This window comes from Oryctolagus cuniculus, chromosome 3, assembly GCF_051225735.1.
Source record: "Oryctolagus cuniculus isolate XC-2025 breed Fujian yellow rabbit chromosome 3, ASM5122573v1, whole genome shotgun sequence".
NCBI lineage: Eukaryota > Metazoa > Chordata > Mammalia > Lagomorpha > Leporidae > Oryctolagus > Oryctolagus cuniculus.
In genome coordinates, this window is record NC_142869.1 from 13,034,993 (window position 1) to 13,055,344 (window position 20,352).

A 20,352-nucleotide genomic window follows, 5' to 3' on the forward strand; every position below is an offset into this window, starting at 1 on the left:
GAGAGAGGGAGAGAGAGAGAGAGATCTTTCATTCGCTGGTTCACTCCCCAATTGGCCGCAACAGCTGGAGCTGTGCTGATCTGAAGCTAGAAGCCAGGAGTTTCTTCTGGGTCTCCCATGCAGGTGCAGGGGCCCAGCATGGATGGGAGCTGGATGGGAAGTGGAGCAGCCAGTTCTTGAACCAGTGCCCATATGGGATGCCAGCAGTGGCTTTACCCACTATGCCACAATGCTAGCCCCTTAAAATTTTATTTTGAGGAAGGCACGTAATAATTTTTAACTCTATAATTACATATTTGTCCTACTTAATATCATTTATCATGCATTTCATATTATATAAATGTATATATAGAATAGCACATAAGATGCTTTTTAAGGTTTTCATTATTTTTTAACTAATTAACTTTTATTTATTTTAAAGGCAGAGTGAGAAAGAGAAAGAGCTTTCATTTGCTGGTTTACTCCCTAAATGATTGCAACAACCAGAGCTGAGCCATGCAAAGCCAGGAGCCTGAAATTTCATTAGGTCTCCCATATTGGTAGCAGTAATCCAAGTATTTGAGTTACCATCTGCTACCTCCCAAGGTGTGCATTACCAGAAAGCTGAATAAGAAGTAAAGGCCCAACCTCTTGGGCCCCTGTCCCCACATGGGAGAACCAGGAGAAGCTCGGGGCTTCAGGCTTTGGATCAGCTTAGCTCCGTTGTGGCCATCTGGAAAGTGAACCAACAGATGGAAGACCTTTCTCTCTGTCTCTCCTTCTCTCTGTATATAACTCTACTTCTCAAATAAATAAAAATCTTTAAAAAAACTACTGAATACAAAATCTTTATAGCTATAATTTATATTCCATTATTTTTATTGAAAGAATAATAATTTTCCCCAACCCATCTAGAACTTGATCGTATTCCTAACCTAACACTTTAAACATGTATGCAAACAGCCCTCTGAAGATATTTTGCTTCAGTCTTCAATTCCCTTGTTATTTAACAATGGACTCAGTGCCTACATTTGTGTACAGTGGTGGACTGCGTGTAACACTATTCACGTGCTGCTCTGCAATGCTTGAACAACCTGTGCATAAGCAGTGAAATAAGATGCTGAACTATGGATTGAATACAAGTGAGGCTGAACCAAAAGAAAAGAAAAAGAGTTAAAGAGATAAATGGAAATTTTTTTGCCTTTTCTTAAAACACTTTTCATGCAGATGGAAATAAGACAAATTGACCACCAGCCAAAAGCCAAAGGCAGATCCCATCTTAATCCTTAACCCATCACTTCGTTGGAATCACTGAAATGAGATGACACAGAAGACCTGTCCTACCATTGGGGTTCCCTTGAAAGCAGAGCCTGGGATAAGGACTCCCGTGCAGACAGTCCCTTTGGGAGCTGATCCCAGGAAGCAGGCATGACAGAGCAGGGAAAATGAGAATAAGAGAAGCCAGTGTGGTACAGTGTGGTATTGAGGTCACTGCTGAAGGAGAATGACTAAATCCTCCAGAGGAGCTTGCAAGAATCCTAAGCCTAAAGATGGGCAGCAAAAGCCTTATAGAGCGCCTGTTACTCTCCCTCCACTGAGGTCAGGATGCCCTAGGGCTTTCCTCTCCACTGCCTTCTCAGGCTGTAGGCTGCAGTGAGCCAAGGCACTTCAGCAGCTCCCAAGGATGTCCTGGGCTGAAAGCAAGAAGAAGATGCCACGAGACACCACGAGCACAAAACACATCAGAACTGCCAGCCACAGTCTGGGCCAGCTGCAGCTAAACTCAAAAGTGACTAAGGAAAAAAAAAAAAGTGGCTAAGAGCACCAGTGTTGGCTACTACTGCCTCCTACCCAGGGTTTGCATTCAAACCTCATTTTTCTACATCCCCGCTCTCCATAAGTTGTCTTGTAATCTCAGAGCATTGGTATTCCTACAGCACTATGATATTTCTGTGTTTTTGGAAGGTGCTGGTTTTAAAGCACTAAACAAGAGAAGCGTCTACTCTGTCTGAGTTCATGGAAAAGCTCCAACACTTCAGTTTCAAAATTGTCTAAAATGCTTTCACTTCACCAATATTTCCTTTAGCTGTAATGAATTAATGAATAATTATGTCATACATGAGTATATGATTTTGCTTCTTATTATTTAATGTTCACTATATTTGACTTTATGAAATCCATTCATCACATTTTTCATTTACTCTTTTCTTTTTTAGGTGTTATCAAACTTTCTCAACAATTGGACATGCCTATTGGCTGCAGTGCAGCACTAATACATGATTATAAAACATAGTGATCAAGGCCGGCGCCGTGGCTCAATAGGCTAATCCTCCACCTTGCGGCGCCGGCACACCGGGTTCTAGTCCCGGTCGGGGCGCCGGATTCTGTCCCGGTTGCCCCTCTTCCAGGCCAGCTCTCTGCTATGGCCAGGGAGTGCAGTGGAGGATGGCCCAGGTGCTTGGGCCCTGCACCCCATGGGAGACCAGGAAAAGCACCTGGATTCTGGCTCCTGCCATCGGATCAGCGCGGTGCGCCGGCTGCAGCGGCTGCAGCGGCGGCCATTGGAGGGTGAACCAACGGCAAAGGAAGACCTTTCTCTCTCTGTCTCTCTCTCTCACTGTCCACTCTGCCTGTCAAAAAAAAAACAAAAAACAACATAGTGATCAAATCAGGGTAGTCAACATTCCCCCTCTTTGACATTGCTTTGTGATTTGAGCCTTGACGCTTACTTATTTTATTACTCACACACATACACAATTAGGTTAATATGAACTATAGTAATCCCACCATGCCATGTAATACTAGGAATTTATTTATTTGCTTTAACACTGATTTGGTACCATTGTCTACATCCCCTCTATGTCTCCTACTCCTTTCAGCCTATAGTAATTACGATTCTGTGCTCAGATTAAGAATTTTAGCTTCTGTATGAGAGAAAACATGGGATATTTGTCTTAATTTTAGCATATAACAACACCCCCTTATCTCTCACTAAAGTTTACAGTACAGAAACACAAATAATTTTCCTAGTTAGTGTTAACTTCCCAACTTGTATTTAACTTGCTTCTTGCATTTAATTTTCAGTGAACAATATGTGTAAACATAGATTATATTTAAAGTTCAGGCCAAAATCCTTTTTAACTTCAGATGCATTGTGAGTATCCTCATTTTAAAGACAGGTAAACATAGCACAAAACTGCATATTCCCATAAACATTTGGATAAATACAAATGTCTGATGAAATAAAATTGTGAGCATTTTAACTTACCAAAATCATTAAGGGTATTATAAAATACAACCCTAACATCAAAACAGATAATAATGTGGTTTTAAAGATGACTGGAAAACTTGATGTATATTACACCTTTAAGATACACCTAAAAATTCAAGTGGGACTTTTATACGATTTATATAATATACAGATTGGTTCCCGGAAGAACCACTTCATAAAGGTAAGTTTTTTGCCTTGATTATATTGCATTTTAATGAATTTGTTAAAGAATTATATATGTAGTTTCAATGAGGAAACCCAAATTTTTCCATGGAGTGAAATATGCCAAGCCCACATTCCCCATTTTGCATTCTTCAGTAACATCTTTATCAGTGCACAATAAAAGAGAAAGTATATTCTTCCAAGTAAAGTTAACTATATTTTAGAGCCTTCTGTTTTTAATCATCTTTTGAAACTCAATCCCCAACTATGTGCTTTATTTTACATATATGTATAGAAATATGTCTGTCTATATATCCAGATACAATGCAAAATATTTAAAAGAGAATATTTTACTGAACAAGTGACAGTTTTTCCTGGGGTTTTGCTAGCAGGCTCCTTTAAAAGAACTCTTCGTTAGGTCCACGTTTAAGATAGACTCCTCAGCCTATGACATTTTTCTTTTTTCTTTTTTTTTTAACTTTTATTTAATGAATATAAATTTCCAAAGTACAGAATATGGATTACAATGGTTTCCCCCCCATAATGTCCCTCCCACCTGCAACCCACCCCTTATCCACTCCCTCTCCCCTTCCATTCACATCAAGATTCATTTTCTATTCTCTTTATATACAGAAGATCAGTTTAGCATACATTAAGTAAAGATTTCGACAGTTTGCTCCCACACAGAAACATAAAGTGAAAAATACTCTTTGAGTACTAGTTATAGCATTAAATCTCAATGTACAGCACACTAAGGACAAAGATCCTACATGAGGAGTAAGTGCACAGTGACTCCTGTTGTTGACTTAACAACTTGACACTCTTGTTTATGGCATCAGTAATCACCCTAGGCTCTTGTCATGAGCTGCCAAGGCTATGGAAGCCCCCTGAGTTCACTGACTCTGATCCTATTTAGACAAGGCCATGGTCAAAGTGGAAGTTCTTTCCTCCCGTCCTCCCTTCAGAGAAAGGTATCTCCTTCTTTGATGACCCATTCTTTCCACTGGGATCTCACTCGTGGAGATCTTTCATTTAGTTTTTTTTTTTTTTTTTTTTTTTTTTTATCCCCCAGAGTGTCTTGGCTTTCCATGCCTGAAATACTCTCATGGGCATTTCAGCCGGATCCGTGTATTGATTACAGTATTCAACCAAAAGTATTAAGTAGAACAAACAAAAAAATACTAAGAGGGATAACATATGAAGCTGCTCATCAACAGTCAGGGTGAGGGCTGATCAAGTCACCATTTCTCACAGTGTTCATTTCACTTTAACAGGTTTCCTTTTTGGTGCTCAGTTAGTTGTCACCTATCAAGGAGAACAAGCGGTATTTGTCCCTTTGGGATTGGCTTATTTCACTCAGCATAATGTTTTCCAAATTCCTAACAGGGATCACTTTTCAGTTAAAATTTAAACACCTAAGAATAATTGTGTGTTAATTACAGAGTTCAACCAATGGTACTAGAACAAAAAAAAAAATACTAAAATGGATAAAGTACATCAACCATCAGGACAAGAGCTGATCAAGTCACTGTTTCTCATAGTGTCCATTTCACTTCAACAAGTTTCCCCTTTGGTGCTCAGTTAGTTGTCGCTGATCAGGGAGAACATATGATATTTGTCCCTTTGGGACTGGCTTAATTCACTCAGCATGATGTTTTCCAAATTCCTCCATCTTGTTGCAAATGACTGGGTTTCATTGTTTTTGACTGCTTTATAGTATTCTATAGAGTACATGTCCCATAATTTCTTTATCCAGTCTACCGTTGATGGGCATTTGGGTTGGTTCCAGGTCTTAGCTATTGTGAATTGAGCTGCAATAAACATTGATGTGCAGACTGCTTTTATGTTTCCCAATTTAATTTCCTTTGGGTAAATTCCAAGGAGTGGGATGGCTGGGTCGAACGGTAGGGTTATATTCAGGTTTCTGAGGAATCTCCAGACTGACTTCTATAGTGGCTTAACCAGTTTGCATTCCCACCAACAGTGGATTAGTGTCCCTTTTTCCCCACATCCTCTCTAGCATCTATTGTTGGTAGATTTCTGAATGTGAGCCATTCTAACTGGGGTGAGGTGGAACCTCATTGTGGTTTTGATTTGCATTTCCCTGATTGCTAGTGATCTTGAATATTTTTTCATGTGTCTGTTGGCCATTTGGATTTCCTCTTTTGAAAAATGTCTATCGAGGTCCTTGGCCCATCTCTTAAGTAGGTTCTTTGTTTTGATCTTGTGGAGTTTCTTGATTTCTTTGTAGATTCTGGTCATCAACCCTTTATCAGTTGCATAGTTTGCAAATATATTTTCCCATTCTGTCGGTTGTCTCTTCACTTTCCTGACTGTTTCTTTTGCAGTACAGAAACTTCTCAATTTGATGCAATCCCAAATGTTAATTTTGGCTTTGACTGCCTGTGATTCTAGGGTGTTTTCCAAGAAGTCATTGCCAGTACCTATATCTTGCAGGGTTTTTCCAATGCTCTCTAATAATCTGATGGTGTCAGGTCGTAGATTTAAGTCTTTAATCCATGTTGAGTGGATTTTTGTATAAGGTGAAAGGTAGGGGTCTTGCTTCATGATTCTGCATGTGGAAATCCAATTTTCCCAGCACCATTTATTGAATAGACTATCCTTACTCCAGGGATTGGTTTTGGATCCTTGATCAAATATGAGTTGGCTGTAGATGTTTCGATTGATCTCTGGTGTTTCAATTCTGTTCCATTGGTCTATCCATCTGTTTCTGTACCAGTACCATGCTGTTTTGATTACAACTGCCCTGTAGTATGTCCTGAAATCTGGTATTGTCATGCCTCCGGCTTTGTTTTGTTGTACAAGATTGCTTTAGCTATTCGAGGTCTTCTGTGTCTCCATATAAATTTCAGCACCATTTTTTCCAGATCTGAGAAGAAGGTCTTCGGTATCTTGATTGGTATTGCATTGAATCTGTAAATTACTTTTGGGAGAATGGACATTTTGATATTGATTCTTCTAATCCATGAGCATGGAAAAGTTTTCCAGTTTTTGGTATCCTCTTCTATTTCTTTCTTTAATGTTTTGTAATTTTCATCGTAGAGATCTTTAACATCCTTGGTTAAGTTTATTCCAAGGTATTTGATTGTTTTTGTAGCTATTGTGAATGGGATTGATCTTAGATGTTCTTCCTCAACCATGGCATTGTCTGTGTATACAAAGGCTGTTGATTTTTGTGCATTGATTTTATACCCTGCTACTTTGCCAAACTCTTCTATGAGTTCCAATAGTCTCTTAGTAGAGTTCTTTGGGTCCCCTAAATAAAGAATCATGTCATCTGCAAAGAGGGATAGTTTGAGTTCTTCCTTCCCAATTTGTATCCCTTTAATTTCTTTTTCTTGCCTAATAGCTCTGGCTAGAACTTCCAGAACTATATTGAAGAGCAGTGGTGAGAGTGGACATCCCTGTCTGGTCCCAGATCTCAGTGGAAATGCTTCCAACTTTTCCCCATTCAATAGGATGTTGGCTGTGGGTTTTTCATAGATTGCTTTGATTGTATTGAGGAATGTTCCTTCCAAACCCAGTTTGCTTAGAGTTTTCATCATGAACGGGTGTTGTATTTTATCAAATGCTTTCTCGGCGTCTATTGAGATAATCAGATGGTTTTTCTTCTGCAGTCTGTTAATGTGGTGTATCACATTGATTGTTTTGCGCACATTAAACCATCCCTGCATACCAGGGATAAATCCCACTTGGTCTGGGTGGATGATCTTTCTGATGTGTTGTTGCATTCTATTGGCGAGAATTTTATTGAGGATTTTTGCATCTATGTTCATCAGGGATATTGGTCTGTAATTCTCTTTCAGTGCTGCATCTTTTTCCGGCTTAGGAATTAAGGTGATACTGGCTTCTTAGAAAGAATTTGGGAGGACTCCCTCTTTTTCGATTGTTCTGAATAGTTTGAAAAGAAATGGGATTAGTTCTTCTTTAAATGTCTGGTAGAATTCAGCAGTGAATCCATCTGGTCCTGGGCTTTTCTTTGTTGGGAGGGCCTTTATTACTGTTTCAATTTCTGTCTCAGCTATGGGTCTGTTTAGGTTATCGATGTCTTCGTGGTTCAATTTAGGTAGGCTGAAAAAAGAGACGGTGGGGGAGAGAACTCACGGAATTCACGTGAGTACTCTCCAGAGACACTACAATTCCGTAACTTTGGCAACCCAGTGGGAGACTGAAGGAGAATCTGAGCCCACTCTGAGGGCAGAACAGATTCCCTGTGTGGTCCTTGGGAAAGAGCTTCCGCTCTCTGGCTCCTGTGGGTATATCATTTGCCTGCTAACTACCTCCAACTTCGTTCAGCTGTGCGGAATTACCTCCCATTTGAATCAAAAAAGAAAGAAAGAAAGAGAGAGAGAGAGATCTACCACACCTAACCTGGGAGTGTCACCTTTGGCACACCAGAGCTCTCAGGCCACACCCATCTCAAGCCTCTAAGGCTCCATCAAAAACAGACAGTCCACTTAATCTGAGTCATAGCATAACAAGAAAAACCACAACAGTGAAGAAACAAAATATCTCCAATATGCCAAATAACAAACTCAAAAACCGAGGTAATAAAAACAAGGAAGTCACTATGACGCCCCCAAATGAAAAAGACACCCCAATTCAAGATTATGAAGATGATGAAATAGAAGAAATGCAAGAAGCAGATCTCAAAAAATTGATAAGAACATTAAGAAGTTCTCAAAAACAAATTCTTGAACTATAGAAATCCTTAATGGACAAGATAGAAAATCTCTCTCGTGAAAATGAAATATTAAGGAGGAATCAAAATGAAATGAAACAATTAGTACAACAGGAAACTGTGATAGTGATGAGAAATCATAATGAAGTGAAGAATTCAATAGATCAAATGAAAAACATAATAGAGAGCCACAAACAGAATGGGTGAAGCAGAAGAGAGAATATTGGACTTAGAAGACAGAGAACAGGAAAGGATACAGTCAGACCAAAGAAAAGAAGAGGAAATTAGAAATCTAAAACATATTGTCGGGAATCTTCAGGATACTAGGAGTTCCTGAAGGCATGGAGAGGGAGAAAGGATTAGAAGGCCTTTTTAGTGAGATATTAGCAGAAAATTTCCCAGGTTTGGAGAAGGACAGAGAAATCCTAGTACAGGAAGCTCACAGAACCCCTAATAAACACGACCAAAAGATATCCTCACCACGACACGTTGTAATTAAACTCTCCACAGTGAAACATAAAGAAAAGATCCTAAAATGTGCAAGAGAGAAACGTCAGATTACTCTCAGAGGATCTCCAATCAGACTCACAGCTGACTTCACATCAGAAACCCTACAAGCTAGGAGGGAATGGCAAGATATAGCCCAGGTACTAAGAGAGAAAAACTGCCAGCCCAGAATATTATATCCTGCAAAGCTATCATTTGTGAATGAAGGTGAAATAAAGACTTTTCATAGCAAACAGAAATTGAAAGAATTTGTTGCCACTCATCCAGCCCTGCAAAAGATGCTTAAAGATGTGTTACACACAGAAACATGTTCATCAATATGAAAGAAGGTAAAGGAAGGAAACCTCACAGTGAAAGATCACACTAAGTTCAAAACATATATCGGAAACTATCTTTGGCAAATGGCAGGGCAAAGTTACTACTTATCAATAGTCACATTGAACGTTAATGGCCTGAACTGTCCAGTTAAAAGACACCGATTGGCTGATTGGGTTAAGGAACAAAACCCATCTATTTGCTGCTTACAAGAAACACATCTTTCCAACAAAGATCCATACAGACTGAAAGTGAAAGGCTGGAAAAAGATATACCATGCCAACAGAAATGAAAAAAGAGCGGGCGTAGCCATCTTAATATCGGACAACATAAGCTTTACCACAAAAACTGTTAAGAGTGACAAAGAGGGACACTATATAATGATTAAGGGATCAATTCAACAGGAAGATATAACAATTATCAATGTATATGCACCTAACTACAGGGCACCGGTTTATCTAAAAGATTTGTTAAGGGACTTAAAGGGAGACTTAGACCCCAATACAATAGTACTGGGGGACTTCAATACTCCACTCTCAGAAATAGACAGATCAACAGGACAGAAGATCAACAAGGAGACAGTAGATTTAAATGACACTATAGCCCAAATGGATCTAACAGATATATACAGAACTTTAAATCCTACAGCTAAAGATTTTACATTCTTCTCAGCAGTACATGGAACCTTCTCTAGGATTGACCACATACTAGGCCATAAAGCAAGTCTCAGCAAATTCAAAAGAATTAGAATCATACCATGCAGCTTCTCAGACCATAAAGGAATGAAGTTGGAAATTAGCAACTCAGGAATCCCTAGAGCATACGCCAACACACGGAGATTGAACAACATGCTCCTGAATGAACAATGGGACATAGAAGAAATCAAAAGAGAAATCAAAAATTTTCTGGAAGTAAATGAGGATAACAGCACAACATACCAAAACTTATGGGACGCAGCAAAAGCAGTGTTAAGAGGAAAGTTTATATCAATAGGTGCCTACATCAAGAAACTGGAAAGGCACAAAATAGATGAGCTTTCAATTCATCTCAAGGATCTAGAAAATCTGCAGCAAACCAGACCCAAATCTAGTAGGAGAAGAGAAATAATTAAAATCAGAGAAGAAATCAACAGGATTGAATCCAAAAAAAAAAAAAAAAAAACATTACAAAAAATCAGCCAAACTAGGAGCTGGTTTTTTGAAAAAATAAACAAAATTGACACCCCATTGGCCCAACTAACTAAAAAAAGAAGAGAAAAGACCCAAATCAATAAAATCAGAGATGAAAAAGGAAACATAACAACAGACACCACAGAAATAAAAAGAATCATCAGAAATTACTACAAGGACTTGTATGCCATCAAACAGGGAAACCTGTCAGAAGTGGATAGATTCCTGGACCCATGCAACCTACCTAAATTGAACCACGAAGACATTTTTCTTATTATCCCAAACATAATCTCTCTTCATGAGAAGAGAATGCTTTAAAATGGATCAGTTTTTTTTTTTTTCTTTTGACAGGCAGAGTTAGACGCTGAGAGAGAGAGACAGAGAAAGGTCTTCCTTTGGTTCACTCCACAAATGGCTGCTGCAGCCTACCCAAAGCCAGAAGCCAGGCACTTCCTCCTGGATTCCCATACAGGTGCAGGGTCCACACACTTGGGCCATCCTCCACTTCCTTCCCAGGCCTCAGCAGAGAGCTGGCCTGCAAGAGGAGCAACCAGGACGGAATCTGGTGCCCCGACTGGGACTAGAACCTGGGGTGCTGGCGCCGCAGGCAGAGGATTAGCCTAGTAAGCCGCGGCGCTGGCCTAAAATGGATTAGTTTTAAAACATTACAACTTTATGTGACTTTTAGTCTCACACACAGACTCTTATGGACATCCTTTCCTTCTTGCTAAAAAATGGCAAGCCAAATTCAATAAAAATTTCTAATACTAAATCATTAAATACAGACACCCACCCACACACACACACACACACACACACTCCATAAGATGCCTGGGCATCGTGTCAAGTACTAAATCCCTAAATAGGTTTTATGTACTCTTTCTCTCTCTCTCTTTCTCTCTCTCTATCTCTATCTCTCTGTATATATATATATATATATATATATACACACACATAAATACATACACACACATATATATACACATATATGTATCCTAAGATGTTGAAGCATCATTTTACTTTTAATTCAATGCATTTTAATATATTGATAATACTACAACTGTCTATTTTTAAAATGAAAAATCCTATCTGTAAAAAAATGGGATAAAATTTAAAACATGGCTATTGATAGTTTATATTTTCTATATCAAAAATAATTTATAATATGATCACTCCAATTCTTTTACCATTTGGCCATTAATAATTATGATCAATTTGGAGAAATTTACTATCATTCATGTTAGTTATTGCACACAAAATTAAATATTGAAAAGCACATTTAATTATAAAGGACTCTCACTCTAAGGGAGCTTTGTTGCATTTGTTTCACCAATGCCATTACTGTTAGGGATCAGAGACCGGAGTGCTATTGTTCTGAATGTGATGACACTGAGATGTCCACCTGAGGACATGATACATCACTGAGCTGGTCTACAGAAGTCTCTTTGCTACTGAAGATTCCAGATGCCGGTGAGAATGTGAAGCTATGTAAAACTCCCTGGTACACAGATATTTTAGACTTATGGTTAAAATATGAAGAGTAATGGGTTTATTTCTTCTCATTTCCCAATTACCAAGTTGTTATTGTTTTTTTCTTTGTTTGTTTAGTGATGGTTTTATAATTTTCCCAAAGTACTCTGGTAGAGAAATTGAGGTCATAATCTTCTTTGGTCTTAAGTTTTTGGGAAATTTTTAGAGATACTTAAAAATTCTTCTTCCAAGGTCATTCTCTTTTACCCTGTCACCCTCCAACCCAAGGTTTCTAATCAGAGTCCAATGTCTTAAATAGGCAATTTAGGATTTTGTTCTAGTTGTGTATTTCTCATCTTTTCAGGAGTACCAGACTCTCACGCTGGCAGGACAGGATTTTTCATAGCTGGCTTAAGACAGGATTTATCAGGAACTATCAAGAAAAAGTCTGATTGACATTCTAGTGCAAAGTCTATGGACTTTTTCATTCTAGCTCAGGGAAGACATCTTTAAGGACTGAGGAAATAGTCGTTTATGCCGGAGAGAGAATAAACATAATAAAAATGATCTTACAGTTGAATCCATATAGAACAACAGTTCTTGGAGTCATGGGAAAATACTTTTTTTGTCAAAGAGTTTAAGACATTGTTATGAATGCCAGAATCACAGAAATATTTTGACCTATGTCAAAATCATGTCTATTGCTTTGTGTAGACTGTAAAATATTGTCTTCTTTTATTTACAAAAGAGCACAGCTTTTGCTCTGAAACCTGCTGAGGTTTTAGCTGCCTAAATAAATTACTTCTGACACCCTTGGGAGTTTCAATAAATTTAATATGAATTCATGCAATTATTTCCTGCTTTTAAATGTCATGTAAAAACAGTTCAGCCTTCTAGTAAATTCTCACACTTTTCAAATCTAATAGAAGAGTGCCAAACCTTTCTGAATATGGATCCAGTATCATGCTGGTAGTCTAAAACATGAAGACATAGTGAAGACATGTCAACTGTGCCATGTGTACAAATTTGTGGAGTGATGGTGGTCCACATTTTGAGGCAATTGCATGCAATGCCTTTAGAAGTAGCTATTTCTTAAAACAATCACTCTTTTAGGATACTGCCAACCAGAAACTTTGTGAACATATCTTAGAAAGAAATCTGTTGTATTAGGCATCCAAAGGAAACATTCTTAGAAGCATTTTCAAGCAAGCTGGGGTCTTTCCACAAAAACAAAAGCTTTTCTCTCTGTTTTTTTCTCAGAGGTAGCTGATTTCTTCTAAAATAAATAAGTAAAATAAAGCAAATAGCAACAAAACTGCAAATTAATTGGAAATTTAGCTCTTATCTGTGTTATGCTTCCCAAACCAGCAAGTACCATTTTGAATGAGGAGGAATTGAGCTGTCATCCATGCCCGTATAAGGGTTTCACTGCCTTGGGGTGTTTCAGGACACTTCAGACTTGAATATCAAATGGCAGATAATAGAAGTGTAAGGCATAAGGAAAGATGGTCCCATTCTTAAAGCTTTTATATTCTAAGCTAAACAATGGTCTTAGACTTGTTACGACTTATACTTTCATTAAAAAGTTTTTAATTACATTGTTTTACAGGTTGTCATGAGAATTGTAGATAGAAGATAATGGAGGCATTAAAAATTCAAATGATGCAAATTCACAAGATTTGATAAGTTGCTTATAGATGGAGCTGCATATAGGTCATAGTTTATAGAGATACAGCACAGCACATCATCTTTTGTTCTAGTATTTGTTGACTCGTCTCTGTGTTCCAGGCATTGTTCTAATTGTAGAGGATCAGAAAATAAATACAATCTGTCAAGTTCTAGTTCTTAAGAAGGTTGTTTTCTGGGAAAGTAAGAAAAAAAGTAAAGTAGAAAATAAGTTGGTATTTGTAGACTGTGATAAGTATAATGTCAAAATTAGTAGGGTGATATGAGTTAGTGAGTTGGGAGGTGTTATGGAAAGCCTCCAGAAAATGTCACATTCGGGTGAGACTTGGAAAACAAGGAAGCGCTAGCTAGACAGAATCCCAGAGAAGATCTTTTCAGAAGAGCAAACAGTGCAAAAGACAGGAGAAAAATGAATCCTACCCGCATTTTATGAAGAATTAGCACAGATTTGTTGGGGAAGAGTGAGCAAGGGTACAGGGCAGAGAGGAGGTGTGAGACAGCATTGCCAAGGTAACCAAAATCTAGAACATAGTGGGCTTTGAGGGAATGGTATGGAATTGTGAGGCTATTCTCAGGGCAAGGAAAGCCTTTGATAATTTTTAAGCTGAATGTAGAGAAGTGGACTGACAAGATATGACTAGGGTTTTAAAAATATTATCTTGGTTTTATATGTAGAGCGACTTATTAGGGGAGAAAGAACTGTGGAAGGAACACTAGGGCAGATTATAGTAGCTACCAGTGAAGGTGGAAAGCAACAGACATAGGAGGGCATGGCCTTGAAGGAAAGGAAAAGACTTCTCACCACCTCCTTGGCTCTTGGCAGGTGCAACTATTCATACGAGGAAACAAGTTTCAGTGATCAGAGATGATTTTAAAAGCCACATGACTATAAAAAGTGCATATCCTAGAGACTTGAAATATATTTTAAAAACTCTTTTGAGCACTTAGCTATGTTTGTTTGCTTATTTGGGGAAAAAATAAAAAAATAGTGTTCTGGAAAAAAAATGTGAAAAGGATGTCTTGAAGTAGTCATAGTTGCAATATGCTTTCCAAGTTGTTTAAACAAGCAAAATATACAGCACGCTTGTATTCATTTTCTAGAGCCCCCATAACCAATCACCACAAATTCATTGCCTTAACACTACAGAAAGTTATTCTTGCACAGTTTTAGAGGCTGAAATCAAGAAGATTTTTTTAAAATCACTTTTTTGAATAGATTTGGCTTTTCTTTTTTTTTAATACTTTGGCTCTGCACTGGGTGGAGAATAATAGGATTACCTATTTCCTTGATCTTACGGACCATGATGAATTATCTATCCTGTGCAGTATTGCATCTACAAAGAAACTCACAGGCCAACTCAACTGCAAAAAGAAAGAATGGTTTTTCAGGTTTATGGGAAGTATAGCTAGTCTTACTCTTTGGAGCCCGCTGATACATGGAATTGGGGGTGACTAGTGGGTGATACACATGTGATGATCAGTTCACTGTGTCCACTTGACTAAGGTACAATACCCAGAGATTCAAACATTAATCTATGAATTCCTGGTAGGTATTTTAATAGAGGTTATTAAAGTCCATAATCAGTTGACTTATTCAAAGAAGATTATCATAAATAATCTGGAGGTCCTGACCTAAGGCCTTTAGTGCAGAGTTGAGGCTTCCCTAAAATAGAGGAAATTTTAACTGTGCACAGGAGCTTCAGCCATGCCTGAGAATCCTAGCTGCCCTTCCTGACACCCGGCCTTTCAGATTTCAGACTTGCACAGCCAGTCGCCAGTTAACAATGAACTTCTTAATGTACGGAACCTACTGATTTTATTTCTCTGACTGAACCCTGCCTCATACAGACTCCATGTGGACTTTACAGAGAAATACAATAACCTAAAATAGCTTTGGGGGATACTAAGCATTCACTTGAGGTATTCAGAGTCCATTTGGATTATTTTCCCTCCATCCACACCTATAGCAGAATTTGTTTAATCTGCGTTGTGTCCCTTGGTCTTCAGAGTACTAACTTCCCAGCCCATTCTTCCACTACAGAACTGCTGTGCATTTACCTCATGCTGTAGTGGAATATGCTAACAGGCACCCTGGCCAGGCTGTGAGCTGTTTTGGATCCCTGTCACCATCAAACAAGTGCCAGTAGGTAAGGCAAGTTTAACACCAGGGCCTCTTCCCAACTATGCTACCCCTACAGAGTTACTTTGACTTTCCTGCCCTAAAGGAGTGTGGTGCAGCTCTCAAGATGATCTCCCCTCTAGGCTTAAACCATAGAATGGGAAAAAATTCCAGTGGCTCTGAAATTCCTCTCCCCATCTTCAGTCTCCTTGGGAATTGAGTGTACCAATGAACAGAGGTCAGGGAGACCTTAGGCAACATCATGTTCCATCTTTCCCTTCATTCCCAAGGGCTTGAAAAGCACAGCCTATTCCCCTTGCCCTTTTATCTAGAAATCCCAAGATCTACATAGTGGAGGCTGGCATCCTTCATACCCAAACATGTATGTGGGCCTATTTCCTCGCTAAGCATCTCATGAAATACTCTTTGTGTCCTTGGGGTGATAATTCACAAGGGCCACTCTGGGAAGCAGGAAGATGTAAGTGTTCAGTGGTTTATAACAACACTCTCCCACTTCATCCTGGTTCACCATGGTGCTAGTGTGGGACACCACCTGTTGTCCATGAATTAGGCCTCTTGTCAGGGAGAGAGAAGTCCAGCTTTCCAAGTCATGTCAGAACATGGACACCCAAATACCTGGCCGTACTTGAGAAGGGAAGAGGTGATTAATTGCTTCAAAATAAACATTTTTTATGAAATTTTCAAATAAAGCTACAGAAAGTCCCAAATATACATGCACTAGATCGGAAGATTGAAGATGTTCATTATCAGCTTTAAACTTTTGTGCTATGACTCAGATCAAATGTAGCACACAAGAAGTTGTGCTTTTGTATAATCCTGAAATTTATATTATGACTGTCTATACATATTACATTATACATGTTTAAAATCATTAAGGTGTAATTTATATAAACCATCATTTAATAACTCCTGGCACTTTAAAAAATATTCTTGAAGTTTCCAAAACTGAAAATGACTCTGCTGTCTCTAGGAATCTATCATCAGGAACCTTAAAACTATGGGGAATCACCTGTTTTGGCCTCACATGCAGGCCTCTTGTACATGACTTTGTAAAATGTTTCAAGCGGCCAGTGCCGCGGCTCAATAGGCTAATCCTCCACCTAGCGGCGCCAGCACACTGGGTTCTAGTCCCGGTCGGGGCGCCGGATTCTGTCCCGGTTGCCCCCCTTCCAGGCTAGCTCTCTGCTATGGCCCGGGAGTACAGTGGAGGATGGCCCCAGTGCTTGGGCCGTGCACCCCATGGGAGACCAGGAGAAGCACCTGGCTCCTGCCATCGGATCAGCGCGGTGTGCTGGCCACAGCGCACCGGCCGCGGCGGCCATTGGAGGATGAAACAAAGGCAAAAGGAAGACCTTCCTCTCTGTCTCTCTCTCTCTCTCACTGTCCACTCTGCCTGTAAAAAAAAGAAAATGTTTCAAGCTCACTGCAATGGAATGATCATCCCATTCTAATATTGTTATAGAGATGTGGCAGGTTATTTAAAAAATGGCTATGAGGTAAATAAAATATCAGATCCATTTCCTTCTGTAGAGGATTTTTTCTGGAACAATAGTCGATAGTGAATTTTAAATAAAACAGAGGCATTTATTTTGGTTCTAATTATATAGACACTAATTAAAATGAAAAAATAACATTAAGCTTAAAACAAACTGTATTTGTCAAATAGGTTACAACACATATCTATTATTTTATCTTTAGTACAATGTTAAAGTATAATGACAATATTTTACTTTTCTGTTTCTACCAAGTTTAATAAATTTACTTGCAAACACAGAAAAATCAGAAGAAAAGTGAAAATGCACACATTTCAAAATTTTAAAAAAAGGTTTTCTTTCTCAATTTGGTGAAAGATTTTGGAGACATAAAGTCTTTTTTGTCCTGAAACCTAAAAATATTGTTATAACCTTAGTTAACATTGACCAAAGAAATATGTAGTGAGTGACACTTGTTAAAGTTAAGCAATCATGCTGTGTTTCGAGTTTGCAATTCAAATTCAGTTTCTATGTTAAGTCCCTACTTGACCCTGCAGAACCTGAACTGTAGTAGATCACAGATCCGTCTTTCCTGAACAGGAGATAAAATAATATCTTAAAACTCTAAAAGAAAGTTAGATATACCAATCAAGGGACAAATGATAAAAGAAAAATAATTTATAAATAGAATTTAAGAAAACCTTTGTTGCTTCAAATGATACCATTAAGAAAGTAACAAGTCAGCACACTTGTGAGAATATATTCTCAACTCATATATCCAGTAAAAGACTTGTGTCAAGAATTTGAAAAGAACCTTGCAGGTCATTAAGAAAATAAAATTACACAACTAAACAGTGGAAAAAGGTATTTAGTATATATTTCTTCTTAGAAGGTGCACAAATAGCCAATAAACATGTAAAGATGCACAACATCATTGGTCATTAGGAAATGCATATCAAAACCACTATACGATATCCTTGATCACCTATCAGAATGGATACAATAAAAAAGATGGACAGTGATAAGTATTGGTGAATATCTAGACCAATTGGAATTCTCAAACAGCACTGTGGAAAACAGTTTGACACGTTTCTTAAAAAGTTAAGTATATTATATGTAACAATTCTACTCTTAGGTATCTGCTAAAGAAATTAAAATATATGTCTGTACAGTAACATGGTTGTTCACAGCATGAGTCACAGTAGAAGTGTAAATAATCCAAAGTTCAACAACTGAGGCATGCATAAACAAAGTGTGATATACCCATTCAAAAAAAACTATTTGCGATTAATAGAAACAACATGAGTGGACCTCAAAAACATGTTTAATTAAAGAAGTCAAGCATACAGCCTACACACAAGCATAAATACGCACACATGTAAACACTGTATGGCTCTATTTTTATAAAATGTATAAAAATTAAAATGTTTGTAAAAATAACATTTAGATTAGTGTTTGTGTAAGGCTAGGTGTGAGAATAAGTAATGATTTTAATTGATTACAATGACAGAGGTGTTTCAAAATGAAATTGTAGTAATGATTATAATACTAAGAACCACTGAACTGAAAGCATAAAATAAGTGAATTTTGTGGGATATGAGTTTTATCTAAATAAAACTCTTTAAAGAGTTATGAAAGTGGCTTGCTTGCAAGAACAGAAAATTCATATCTCAAGTATATAACAAACAACTCACAATATATCACTTCCTCCGTCTACTATCAAAGCAGTACCTTGGCAATCTGATAGCTAATTGATTGTCAAACTAAACATCGCTTGCTATGTAAAATTTCAAGAAACAAGATCCAAAATAGCTTCGAATTTATATTCCTGAGTAAACTTGAATTTTGGAGGAGCTATTGGAATGGCATCCCGTTCATGGTCTGCTGACTTCAACTGTGGGTCGCTCAGTAGATAGCAGTTTCACCACATAAATTCAGTCCTCTGTAAGCCCTGGTTAACATAATTTAAAATGGCAAATAGTTTTCATACAGTGCCTCAATGTAGTTCTGCAGTCATTACACTCACACTATTCTGAGTAGGTATTAGTTTAAAGTGCCACCCAATATTTATATACACAGAGAGAGACCATAGCCATGAAAATCAAATTGATTTTCTTTGTCAGCATGCTGTGAGTATAGTAAAGAACCAGCACAGCGAATGTAGCTTGAACTTCACTTGTCTGTGTACAGGTGGTGTATTCACTACCTGGTTCTTTATTCCCCTTTTTTTCTTTGGACAGAAGCCTTACAGAACAATACAAGACAAAAAAAAAAAAATACATGGTTTCTTATTCATCCAGTTTTCTCCACCAGGACATGTTTCGATGTTATAAAATAGAAATTCTAACATTCCTGATTGTGGTTATCCAAATATAAGATTACTCCAAAAAGTGCATGGGAAAATCAAATTCAAAGATAAGCTTATCCTGGCGAAAAATTTTGAAATCAATGCACAATAAGCACTTCATAAAATATATTTCCCCTTAAAATTTTTAAAAACCTCTAGAACTACTAACTCCTGACACAGGACACCTCTGCTCAGCAGAAGCTACTGGCGTCCCCTTACAATCCAAGGCTCTTTCAGACAGAAAAAAAAAAAAAAAAAAAAAAAAATTCTCCTAAACGGAAGTCCTTCAATGCCTAAGCAAACAGGTGCACCACAATTTCAGCATTCAGGATGCAAGCAGGGACGCCAGTCTTCTGGAGGGAGGTGTGAGCATCAGCGCAGTCCCTTCTGCAGATCCCCAGCGCCTAAGGAGACATCATTTCCTCCTTCTCAAAGACACGGAGGCCCCGAGAGGGAGAGCCTCCTAATGAACCCTTAGATCTGGCCTGATATGCAGGCACTGGCACCAGAGGCAGGTCGTATGTGAGCTAAAGCGATTTGTTTGGTTAATTTTTCAGAGTTCAGTGAGGTCGTTTCTGTCATCTTCCCTGTGCTTTCTGTATTTTCCAAAGCACCGCGAGCTTGCAACAACACGCTCTTTCTTCCCATTGGAAAAGGAAACACGTCCTCTGCAGGAATTTTCCACATAGCAGTTCCCACTTCCCTCGCTGGGCCTCAGCACACCAGCCTGCAATGCTGTATTTCTTTCCACTGCAGTTCGACATTTCTGAGCTAGCACAATGAGTTGTATTCAGTCATTCTAAGTGCACCCCCTGCCCCGCCCTTCTACAGCATTTTTTTTTCTCATGTGTGTGTGTGCTGCATACTTTCGAGCAATTTCAGAAAAAGAGCACAGGGCTCGTAAGCAGCATTCCGTTTAATCAGTCAATGTTACTGTGTTACTGCCATCAGAACCTTTGGAGACATCTCCCCCCACCCACCCACTTACCCCCCCACCCCCACCCCCCCATTCTCCTTTCCCGTCCTTGCCCTCCTGGTAAACCCTGCAGATAAACCTCGCGGTCCAAATACCTCGCTTGCAATTGTCTGCCTTTGCAAATGACTTCTCTGAATAGTGTTTACAAACTCTGCA